The sequence below is a fragment of the Protopterus annectens genome, chromosome 11.part0 (genome assembly GCF_019279795.1).
Source record: "Protopterus annectens isolate FY-2018-M chromosome 11.part0, PAN1.0, whole genome shotgun sequence".
NCBI lineage: Eukaryota > Metazoa > Chordata > Ceratodontiformes > Protopteridae > Protopterus > Protopterus annectens.
In genome coordinates this window covers 82,404,997-82,418,345 of record NC_056745.1, presented here as the reverse complement: position 1 = coordinate 82,418,345, position 13,349 = coordinate 82,404,997, and the positions used below count along the sequence as shown (strand labels likewise).

Here is a 13,349-nt window from a genome sequence, read left to right as displayed (position 1 = left end):
TAAACTTATTTATCTTGCTGATACATTGTCCAGATCACCCAGAAACACCACAAAACAGCATGAGAATGAGAAACTTGATTATGAAGTCATGTTAGTGAGAATTTTTTTCTTCCATACTTCTAGATGAGCTGAGAGATCGCACAGCCACAGATCCAGTTTTACAAAGGCTCAACCACTTTATCATTCAAGGATGGCCATCAAAGCAATCTAGTTTACCTCAAGAAGTGCAACCTTTTTTCCATACAGAGATGAGAGTTTTGTCTGACAAAGGTATCATTATGAAAGGTCTGAAAGTAATTGTTCCAAAGTCCTTGCAACAAGAGTACATTACTATCTTGCATCATGGTCACCCACCAAAAGAAGGGTGACAGATCTAGTATTTTGACCTTCTATGCCACAAGACATTGAGAGAGCACTTTTATCTTCTTCTGTGTGTGATAGTACTAAGCCACATCAACAGACAGAACCACTTCAACTAAATCAGATTCCTGAACCACCTTGGTCGACAGTAGCCACTAACATTTTCGAGTGGAATGGTCCACATTATTTTGTGTTAGTATTCTCTTGCTCCAGTTGGTTCGAGATTGACCTACTTCCCAATCCAGCATCTAGTACTGTCATTACTAAAATAAAGCATCATTTTGCAGTCCATGGTAGTCCCCACCAAGTTATTTCTGACAATGGCATGCAGTTTACAAGCCAACAGTTCAAAAGATTTGCTAAAGAATGGGACTTTACTCATGTCACAAGTAGCCCTGAGTACCCACAGTCAAATGGTTTAGCAGAACATGCAGTTCAAAGTGCAAAACAGTTACTTGAGAAGTCAAAATGAGACAATAGTGATGTTTTCCTGAATTTCTTGAATCTCAGAAATATTCCTTGTGATAAACATTCTGGTTCACCTGCTCGGAGACTTCTGTCGAGACAAACCAGAACCACATTACCAATAAGTATTCAATTGTTGGTTTCATGTATCAAGAACAACAGGTCAGTAAAAAACAATCTGTTGAAGAAAAGTATTTAAACTATTAGTCCTACTATGATAAGAACAGCAAACCTCTCAATCAATTACAAGAAGGAGAAGTGTTAAGGATGCAAATGTCCAAAGGTTATGATCGGATTGGTGTTGTGAAGAATATTTGCCCAGAGACGAGATCGTATATTGTGGAATCACAAGGAGCAGAGTTTAGGCAGAATCGGAAACATTTGAGACCGGTGTCTGAGCGTATATCACAGCACATAGCCTGTGAGATAGACTCTTTATCTCAGAGTCAGTAGTCCGGTGTTCCAATTCCAGAGGAAATTCCAGAGAATATTTCCATTCCTGTGACAAATCCAGAAGTTCCAGATATGAGTTCTTCACTGAAGACTATCCCTGTTCCTAAATTCAGTTCAGATTGTTATGTTATGAGATCCAGTCATATCTCCAGACCATGTAACAGATACATGGCAACTTGGACGTGAACATTATGTTTGTTTCTAGTGTCTATAAAAATGCATGCCTAACTCTGATATTGTTTTTACTAAGGGCAATCTTTTTATGAGTCAGGAAGTAGATGAATGTGTGTGTATGTACCTTTAAGAAGCTATCCAAGGGCTTGCACAGGTGTATAAATACCGAGCACATGAAAGTCTGATTGCCATTTTGTAGTAAGCTTTTGAGATGTAAGCAAGTATGTATGCAAGGTCTGTCTGTTAATCAGTTTGTTTATATTTCATGATGCTGCTATCCATCCTGATGTGTTTCTATGTATTAAAGCATCTAAATGAAATACCCCACTTGCTTGTCATCAATGTTAGAGAGGGACAAGCGACACCAAGTCACTCCATTTTCTTAGTAACTAATAGCAGTAAAGTGCATTGAGGATATGCCTGTGATGTGTTAAGAGGGGTCTACTTCTTTTGACCTAACTTTCATTTGCCTGGCACTCATTTGCCTGACCCCATTTGACTGAAATTTCATTTGCCTGACACTTCATTTGCCCGACAAGTATTATTAGCAAGAAAATGGAATATGCCCCCTTCCCCACTGCAGTGCGATCCTGGAGTTAGAATATATAGTTAGGGGGGTGTGGGGGTCAAAGCCTCACACTTCATTTCATATGATATTGTTAACTTTTGATGTAATATTGCTTAGTAACAGAAAAGTAAGTGGGGGGCTTTGCCCCCCACACCCCCCCTAACTATATATTCTAACTCCAGGGTCGCACTGCAGTGGGGAAGGGGGCATATTCCATTTTCTTGCTAATAATACTTGTCAGGCAAATGAAGTGTCAGGCAAATGAAGTGTCAGGCAAATGAAATTTCAGTCATTTGGTCTCAGGCAAATGAGTGTCAGGCAAATGAAAGTTAGGTCAAAAGAAGTAGACCCGTTAAGAGTCAAAAGTTCTGTGAAAATTTATCATTTTCAGACATTGCATTGTAAGTGATTTGTTTCATTGTATGGCACTGATACCTTTTTGCAGTATTCCTGTTAAATCTTTTTGCCTGTCATCATCCTGTTTGTAAAGTGAATCATATATGAAAGTAAGAAGTGCATCTTCAGTGTAATTACACGACTATCAAGATGAAGATACTTTCACATGTATATGTTTATAAGCAAATCAGTTTCGTGTAGCAGCATGTAAATGAATAAAATAACATTTGTTAACTGCTACAGAAGACATTCGATGATTTGTTCAGAGCGATGGGACATTCAAATGGTTGTTAAGGAATATTCCCAGTCTATACTACACTGGTTTGCATTCTGACCTTTCGATTTCCATGTTGTAAAATTAACTCATGGCCATATGGTGAGAAGAGATGTATTTAGTTTTCAAGTTTCCTATGGGTATCTCAGATGCATTCAGTACAGCCTGCGATGGTAAATGATTAGCGGTTGCTGTGTTATGCCTAAGAACATACAGGAAGAAAGAACAAATACAACAGGTTACTTCAATGCAGGCAGTTGGAATAAGGCGAGCCATATACAATCAGGAAGTCAGGCAGTGTCACCTGGGTGACAGTTTTGTTTAGACAACTGAGTGAAGACTGATTATTAAGTAAAATATCTTTCTTAGAAATACAAGGAAAGCACAGGAAAAGCGATAAGGAATTCTTAAAGGTAAATAAGTCATGACAAGTAAAAGCCATCTAAGCAAATTAATATGCAAGTTGTGCTCTGATACTCTTTAGCAGAGAAACACAAGTCTTTATCGTATCTTGGTATTTTTTTTCTGCCTTTCTGCCTGCAGTACTTTTTTTCCTTTTATGTTTGCATTGCATGAGTGGAAGCTGTTGTATCTATATTTACTTGAAGAAGAGAGTATGATATTTATATATTTTGAGGATAAGGTCATCACCAACAGCAAAAATATTTTTTGTAATTTCCAGCTTTCCTATAGCAGGACAGATGACTAACATACAGGCATGCATGCATGCAAGCACCCAAACTGTTCTCAGCGCTGGTTTATTTTCCAGGTGTCCACCAGTCCATACTAAAATGAACCATCTGCCAGGTAATAGTCATCTGTCAAGACTGACAGCTTTCACTTCTACAGATGTGATAAATCTGCTGGGAATTTATTTCTCCCTTCCTGAGATGCGTCTACCATCGGACTGAACTTATGTTCTTAGCATGGATTTGGTAAACTTCTGGTCATCATAACAGTTTGTTTAATGACAGGATTGAGGGCTTAAGGGACACTGAGAAGGTATATTGTAGCTATACCATGAGGTATGCTGTTTGAATGACATTTTTCTTTTATCTCTGATATTGTGGTTCCCAAAAATACTGTACAATGTGCAGTTTTACATGCAATTTAATGAATTATGAAACGAAAAATTCACAAAACAAGTACCTTATGCAACTGCACTATAATTCATTGTATATCATCAGCCTTTTATACTGTTTTGGTCCCTCTCTGACCACTCATACTTGTGTTTCTGTGTAGCTATTTTGTGCAAGATTATAGCTTACCTTATGTGACAGCACTTTTGCGTTTTATTATAATTTATTTTCATTTATTTTTGAAAGTCTGCAGTTTTTGAGTGATGATCATCAAAGGCAGCTCATACAAATGTTTCTCTGCAACATTTTTGTGTGAGAGATTGCTGTTATTGGAAGAAAGAATATACTCAGGAATTGATAATACACAGTTTTCAGAATTACTCAAATGTGGAATCTAATATCATAGAGTTATCCAAGGTAAGGAATGTGTTTGAGTCAGATCAAAACTACTCAGAGGTGGGGCAGTGAATAATATAGCCTGGAAGAGAAAATAAGTGAATGGCATACCTCTCAGCTGTCCCTGATTTTGCAGAATCTCCCTGATTTTGTCTCATATTTTTGCCCCGCCCCTTGTAAAATTTGAGATTTTTAGGTAAATCATAGAAGATTCAACTCAGTCAATAATACCAGACATTAGAGTTTCATATTTCTAATTCTTCAAAACATATACGTTGATGCAAAATCTATTGATCTGTTAACATTTGGCATTAAAGCATTATTTATATTTTTATATTAATTTTAAGTCCCTGATTTTGAGCCTTATGTTTGGCTTTGTCTCTGATTGATGAGTAAAGACTGAAAGCTATGGTGTACGACTTTTGGTAAACCATATGCTTAGGAGACATAAAACAATGAAGTGACGAGAACATGACCAAGACCGGGACTCACAGTCAGTGAGGATGGGATCAGTTTAAACTTACAGATATGCATATTTCACGGCTCAACAAAAATATCAGATTTGCAGCCTTTATTGAATACCATTTCAGAGATGTGTTATGGAAAAAAAATTCTGATGAAAAATGCAAAATTCTTCTGCTTGTCAGGTTACTGTAAAATCTGTCTGTGAAGGTTTCTCACATGGTGATGGTACATAGTTTTTGTTATGTTCTTACTGTTTCTGGAAGGTTTTTACATTGTTCAATGCACCACTGTCAAATCAGTATAAAGTCTAGCAAATTCCACCAGGTGCAATGTTCTAGTAAAGTTTTCACACAGCTTGTAGCGAGATTCAAAAGAAAAAAAGAATTTGTAGCAGTGATGCACACAGTCCTGAAGACAGACTCTTAACTGACATAGTTTATATGTGGATGTTAATAATTACTACTACTCTTCTGGGTAATTTATAAAACCTCAAAAGGTAAATACTAGTAATATTCTCTGTTCCCTTGAACTTCATTACGGATTTTAGTGAGTTTACAAAAAAAAATGAACAACAAAATCAAACATCTTACATTAAAAATCGAGATGCAGTAGATGCATTAAAATTTTCTATGAATATAAATGATACATTCAAGCTCTAATCCTTCATTTTTAATTGTTCTGGATTTTCAAAGTGGTTTCCATAGTAAGTTCTGTAAAGCCTGCTGATTTCTTCAAAGTCATATCTGCGCCATATGACGTTTCGGAATGAACAACATAAATGAAGTAAAAGCGACTGCAATCATATCAAAACTTGTTTTAGAAAGATCAGTTTAACAGTCTGGCAGTTAGCCAGAAGATGAAGGCTCCTTGAGTGGTCAGTGATGGCTTCCTCTGATTCTGTACACCTTCATTTGCCTACTCTGTGCCTCCTGAGCAAGTCAATTACACAGAGAGTGTTTGTGGGCTACCCCTGCAAATGGACACCAGTTTCTCCTGGGCTTAACTACTTAACAAATAAATAAACAGTCAATAATTTCCACATTTCTGTTCTTGCTTGGAAAAATTTGAGCATCTGTTTTGCTCTGTACCACTATCTAAAAGTATGCAGTATATTTTCTGCTGATAAGATTTATGACCATAAGAAACTGAAGTGCAGATCTATAGTGTAATATTAACTTCAGAATAAACATTATCCATAACAGCATTGTGTTTGATGCTGAACTAGAATTATCTGCAAAAATGTTTGTTAATTCTGCCATTAAAGTATATTCATTAGTATCCAAAGCAGGAAATTAATGCCTTACTCTGTCTTCCCCACTCCCAAAATCATTACTTGCCTTACTCCCATTGCATTGCACATGACCTCACGTAACCTCTGACACACTGGAAATGAAAATTCAAAAAGACTCAGTACAGACATATAAATGAAAATGTAAAAAAACCCACAAACCATGTGTACTTCAATATAACTTTGCTCTTACATCACACCTCTATTCCAAGGAGATGTATGAAAATTGAGTTTGTAAGAATTAGGTGAGATGCAATGTTACAGTAACAGATGAGTGTGGTTCACAAGCTGTTTGAATGCATTGTGTTTCTAGATACAGCTGTCTGTGTGGGATGTGCGGGAGAAGTATGAAAGGGTTGGTAATTTATTAGGGCTTAAGAGAATGCAAAACAAAAAGAAATTCTGTCTTCTTACTTTTGATGTTGTACATTTAAACGCATCTTGTGCATTATCAATACGTTTTGCAAAAAATGTACCTATTTTTCAGAAAGCTGTAACAATTTTTTTTTATCTGTAGTGGATAGCTCAAGGTTTTCTATCTTGTTCCTAGCATCACCATGGCAGTCCGTAAGTAGCATGTCTATGTATGTTTGTGTGAGTGGGAGTTCCCATTCTGCATGTCAGTGGTATGTGTGTTGCCCGTGTGTGTGTGTGTGTGTCTGTGTGTGTGTGTGTGTGTGTGTGTGTGTGTGTGTGTGTGTGTGCATGTGCATGTGCGTGTGTGTGTGCGTGTGTGTCTTTGTGTGTGTGTTTCTGTGTGTGACAGACTGACAATGACAGATGGTCATCCTTGTAGTATATTGAAGTTCTACCATGAAAGAAGTCAAAGATGATTTTTCTACTGTTTCTGGTTGTCCTGTCAGTCATCAGCCACCTCCTGGTCAATTGTCCAATTCGTTCCCTATCACCAGTGTGAGGGTTGACTTGTAGGGACCATCATTTTTGTTTTGCTTTGAACTTGTCAACTGGTTAGGGGAAGTGGTCTAAGGATCCTTTTAGTTGTGACTTGAGCCAAAGGCAACCATACAAAGACAGAAGACAACACCAAACAAAATCCAAGGCATAGGTATAAAGTTGAAGTGATATGCTATATATATATATATATATATATATATATATATATATATATATATATATATGGATTCCTACTACAAGAATGAAAGTTCACTACTTCAAACTTGTAATAGGAAGCCTCACTTCTGCGAAAGTTCACTTTAACGAAAGTGAACTTTTGTGTAAATGCACTTCACGAAAACACCACAGCACAGTGGAGGACATAAAACAAGCTATGTCCTCCACTATGGTGCAACAGTCACGGAACTTAGGGTTAGGGCACGGGTTAGGGTAAGGGGACAGCTAGTAAAGCCATCCCCTGCTAACCCATGCCCTAACCCTAAGGTTCGTGACTATTGCACCACAGTGGAGGACATTGCTATGTCCTTCACTGCGCTGCAGTCATCACGGACCTTAGGGTTAGGGAACGGGTCATAGTAAGTGGGCTATCCCCTTACTATGACCCGTACCCTAACCCTAAGGTCCGTAAGAACTGCATGGAAGTTCAGTACAACACTCGTTCGTTGTACTGAACTTTGCTTAAGTGCACTTTCGATTAAGTGCACTTTCACTGCAGTGAACATTCCATGCACTATTTTGAATTAGTGAAAATTCGATGTAGTGTATGGAACTATATATATATATATATATATATATATGTATATATATGGGTTCCCTTTAGAATCTTGAAAAACTGAAATACCGAATGTCAGTTTTCCGAAATTCTAAGCCCGAAAGCTTGAAATTGCGAAGCACCAGAAGCGTGAAATTTGAAATCCTGAAGTTCGGAGCTTCTGGTGTTGCGGTGTATGAATGGATGTAACTGCAGGTAAGACTGTATGAATGTGTAGGTTATGGACTGTAGTGTATGTTAGTGCGTGTTTTGGTTGTGATGTACAAGGGGATGTAAAATGTGTGGGTGTGAGTTACCTTTGTGTGTGTGATTGTGCGGTAAACCAAAAGTAAAAGCGTGCTCCACAACGTTCGAAAACAATTTATTTTAAAACAAAGCTTTTGGACTAAAAAAGCCCTTCCCAATGTGTTGTAAAAACATGTATAAGCACAATAGTCATCTTACATCAATTTTAAAAACATCACATGACACAACCTATCCTATAGAAAAAAGTAATACAATCATTCAGTCATTACTATCTAATCATCTGCTGCTTAAATTTCAGTATTGGTTTTAAACTAACTGCCTGCATGCGGACGATCCATTCATACTCTTTAGTGTCTAACTTGTTTACAACATCACCTTGCTAATATTCAAAGTTAACCTATCAATAACTCTAAAAACAAACTGATGCGAAACACCAGACATCTTTAAATGTTTAGCCAAAGAGTTAGTCTGTATCATCCGTCGAATATCAGAACGATGCTCATTAATCCTATCTCGTAGTCTTCTCATAGATTCACCTACATAAAATGCTTCACATTCCAGACAGGTAGCTAAATATACTATATGGCAAGTATTGCATGTAGCTGCACAATCAAATATAAACTTCCTATTGTCATTTGGGTGTATAAACTCAGTAGTCCTACAAATAGCACTACACGAGGAACATTTAAAGATGTCTGGTGTTTCGCATCAGTTTGTTTTTAGAGTTATTGATAGGTTAACTTTGAATATTAGGTGAGGTGATGTTGTAAACAAGTTAGACACTAAAGAGTATGAATGGATTGTCCGCATGCAGGCAGACAAACCTCCTGGTATAAATAAACAAGTTAGTTTAAAACCAATATTGAAATATAAGCAGCAGATGATTAGATAGTAATGACTGAATAATTGTATTATTTTTTTCTATAGGATAGGTTGTGTCATGTGATGTTTTTTAAAATTGGTATAAGATGACTATTGTGCTTATACATGTTTTTACAACACTGAGGAAGGACTTTTTTAGTCCGAAAGCTTTGTTTTATAATAAATTGTTTTCGAACGTTGTGGAGCACGATTTACTTTTGGTTTACCTATTCTTGCTGTTTGCTTCACTTTGCCACAGTGCTCATTTTTGTTTTTGTGATTTGTGATTGTGCGGTCTCAGAGTTAGAATATATAAGTTGGGGTGTGTGGGGGGCACAGCACCACACATGGTGGGTGCAAGGGGGCTTGCACCCCTGCTTAGTTGTATTTTAGGACTGTATGTTTGATTGTGGTGGGAGAGTGTATGTATGTGTATGTGTGTGTTGTGTTTGTAGTGTATGTTCGGGATTTTAAGCTTTGCTCTTGTTGTGTTTCGGGCTTGTAAGGTTTTGGGATTTGGATTTCGGAAAACTGAAATTCGGTATTTCAGTTTTTTGAGGTTCTCAAGTGAATCCATATATATATATATATATATATATATATATATATATATATATATATATATATATATATATATACACCAAGTTGTCCTACTTTCAAACATCAGACACAAACAGCATATGAAAAAAACTGATATGCAATATATTTATATGCATGTAACGAAACCCACAAAAACAGAGCCAATCCAGTAAAGCGAACCAATAAACCAAAAAAAAACTGAATGGTTGAAGAGCTCCATGTAGGACACCATTAGAATGTTGAAACACAGCTTTATTTACAAGTTTTTAATGTTAAACATACACAGAGCGTTTTTGTCCGAGTATCCCCCAGACTTCTTCAGAAACAATAGAAAAACATCCATCTTTACCATTTATTTATACAAATCCCTTAATAGATTAATGAGCTAATTAAAAATATTAAAGGCATACTGTTCATAAAAACTATGTACATATTGTATAAACTGTTTGCCTAAACAAACTAAAAATGAAAATGTTAGTGAGGGAATGATTAAAAATATAATCTAATTACATCGAAGCTGAAACATGTTTAGTTAATAATGATCAAATAGATAAGTGATAAATATTTATATAATAAAAATATAAATGCATAAATAAATAAATACAATATAAATATATAAAATATTGCATAATGAAATGTATGAATGCTTCATATCAACTCTAAAACACGTCAATACTGTGAACAATATAAAAATACATTTATAGTTTGGCAGATCTAAGTTTTAAGAGGGGTAAAATTGAGATATAATCATTTAACCCTGGGAATCTATTGGCTTCCAATGTAATCTGACAAAAGGTTTCTCTAAACTCTAATTTAGTTTGCCAGGGACCGCCTTTTGTTTATTCTGGGACCATTTCAATGACAGAAAAAAAGACGTGAGCATTATTGCATTCTAGTGTGTGTCTGTACAGGGCATTAGTATTATTTTTCTTTTTAACATCATTTAAGTGCTCATAAATTCTACGTTTCAGATGTCACTCAGTTTTACCAACATAGAAGGCATCGCAAGATCCGCATGTAACCACATATAACAAACCTTGTGAATTACAGTTGGAATAATTGTTATTAAAAATTGTCTTGTTCCTAGCTTTTTTATATAATTCTTCGCCCTGTAATATATATTTACATTGGTTACAGGCTCCACACTTAAAAGTCCCTCTTCTTTTATGTGTAAACACCTGTGAATTGGCTGCATATTCCAGTAAATTGTTGATGTTTTGTCCTTTCTTGAACACCACCTTGAGGGGCTTATTTTTAAACACTTCCAAATCTGTAAACTCGGAAAATTGTTTCCATTCTCTTTCTAGGATGGATTTAATCTGGTATGCAGTCCCACTAAAATTAGTAACAAAGGCCCTACTAAAATATTCGTGAATGATGTTTCGTGTTGGGCCTGATATGTGTATAGATAAACCTGTACCTAAAACTGGTGTATATTTTTCCTTTCTCCTTGCATTACTTCTGTCTGTACGCTATCTATAAGGTCGATTGGATAACCCCTGTCCTTAAACATATTTTGTAACACCATACATTCATTCTGGAGGTCTTGATCATTAGATGTCATATGACTTACACAAGACATACTGTCCTTTAATAATGCTTTTTTTCTGGAATGAAGGGTGTGCACTGCCATAACTAATATAAGTATTTGAAAATGTAGGTTTCCTGTAGACAACTGACCTAAACCCATTTCCAGTGTTTTGTATTGTCATGTTCAGGTAATTACATTTCCCTGTTGTTACCTGGTGTGTGAACTGGAGGAAATCTGTAGTTTGGGACAAGTAATTCAAACATTCCTCCAATTTAATCATATCTGCTACCCAAAAAATGCAAATGTCGTCCAAATATCGGGTATATAAATTCCAACATTGTGCATAAGAACATGTATGTATGAATTTATTCTCCCAAACTGACAGAATAATATCTGCATAAGTGGGGGCACAACTGGCCCCCATAGCAACCCCTTGTTCCTGCCGGTAGAATTCCCCTTCAAAAAATAGGAAATTGTTTCTTAAAACTAAATCTGCTAATTCTAAACAAAGAAAAATATCATTTTTGGAAATATTTGCCCACATTCTTAATGCTTCCTCAAGCCACAACAATCCTGTATCGTGTGGAATGGCTGAAAACAAATCCACAATATCAATACATAAAAATGCAAGCCCATCCACACTGTGTTCTGGCTGTATTCTAGCAAGAAAATCCGAAGAGTCCTTTAGGATGTGTGGATGACGTATGTCTTTAAGTTTCCAGTTTAAACATTTTGCTATGGGTGCTATCTTGGAACCCTCTGAGGCTATGACAGGTCTAAATGGGGGGTCATCCACATCCTTATGGACCTTGGGTATACCAAATATTGAAGGACCTCTGGGTGAATTATTTTGTAAATATGAATATGTCTGGAAATCAATCACCCCTTGATCAAATAAGCCCTCCCTTGTCCGGTTCCATTACATGTACTTTAGGATTAGAGCATAACTGATTCAATAAAGTACACTCTTCCATAGTTAAGTTGTTTCTAATGTTTTTTTTTCCTGATTTTTATATAAATTTCTGATTTCATTTTCTAATACATTTTCCATGTTTTTTAACTGTGGCTGTAATTGCAGGTTAAACAAACTACTTTTCCTGGGTACCATAACATTGGGGGTTGTTATAGCATTCCCATTAAAGAATTGTTCCAAATTTATTTTTCTAATGAACAATTTAATGTCAATGATAGTGTGTGACAAGTTGCCTTTTTTCATGGGAATATATTTAAACTCCTTCATGAACAAACTAAAAAATTCTTGTGTCACCTCAAGGGAACTGTAGTTAAATATATGGAATCCTTGCCAACTTAAAATGTGTGAACAATTTTGAAAACAAGCTTCATTAGTAACTTGGGTTCCTACCTGTATATCCCCCTCTTGCCCCCTCCCCTCTGTTGGAGGGGCGGCTTTGAAAAAAATGGTTATTGTTATTGTTTTTCTGCCTAAGTCTTTCTGATCTACGTGGGGATATATAACCATTATGGTCATTGTTATTATACATTTCCATTCTATTAGAAATAACTGATTCATTACTATTCTGTCCTAATTGTTCAGGCTCCTGTAAAACTTGTGAATATGTTCTTCCAATGTGTGAATTGTTGAGCTGGGACCTAGGCAATGGATATTGTTTGCCTTCCCCATACTCTTTCAAGTCACGATCTAACTTTTTACACTTCCTGTCCAAAATATCCTCAAACGTTTTATCTATAGCAGTTCTGATATTAAAATACTTGTCCTGTTCATTCTGCACATCAAATAATAGGCCATTCTTAATACATACATTAAGTACATCAATATGTTCTTGCAAAACCTTCATCTCTCGTTCATTATTACGGATCATAGCCTTTAAAATCTATAAACCACATCTATCAAAAATCATAATTAACTCTTTATAAAAATCAGATCCTACTAAAACATTGCTCGTGTATTTATAAACCCTTAATCCCTTAGGCACTATCCCCTGCCTTATACATTCTGCCAAATAAGCATTTTCAATATTTAAAGTCTTGTATTTTGTCAAAGCCTCTTGCAATTTATTAAGGCTTACTCTATATGTGTCCGTGTTTCCAGCATTGGCCTGTTGCGGTGTTCTTTTTGGAAAATAAGCTTCTGCTACAGCCATTCATTAAGTTCCTGCTGAATTGGATTAGCAGCCTCAATGGTTACTTCATTCCCTTGTTCAGATTCCTCCACTGCCTCTTCATTTTGCCGTAAACCCAACGGCGTACTATTCCAGGACTGCTCTACCTGTCCTGTGCCATTATTAACGGCTGCAGCGTCTATTTGGCGTTCACAGCACCTGAAGTCTTCCTGGTTCCCAGGCATACTTGCATTCGTTAAAAGTACAGCAACTCTCTGACCAATGGGAGTCAAGACCTCCATCAGCTGAGATAGCTGACTCGAAATCCTACGTAGTTCACCCATTTCCTGGCCCCGAAGATCATTGGGGCTTTGCAAGGGTGAATTTAACTCCTCAACAGGCCCCATATAAGAAACGAAAACCACAAAAACAGAGCCAATCCAGTA

The 13,349-nt window shown here is 36.4% G+C and overlaps 1 protein-coding gene across 1 annotated transcript in view; it reads left to right on the top strand.

Annotated features, from left to right (window-relative positions):
- Positions 1-3,023: 3,023 nt before the first annotated feature.
- The window catches only part of LOC122815179, a 1,312,396-nt gene continuing 1,302,070 nt past the window's right edge, over positions 3,024-13,349 (top strand). Inside the window, exon 1 of the mRNA XM_044087461.1 lies at positions 3,024-3,103. The gene's annotated coding sequence lies outside the window, so the exon portion shown is untranslated. The remainder of the gene's footprint in view (positions 3,104-13,349) is intronic.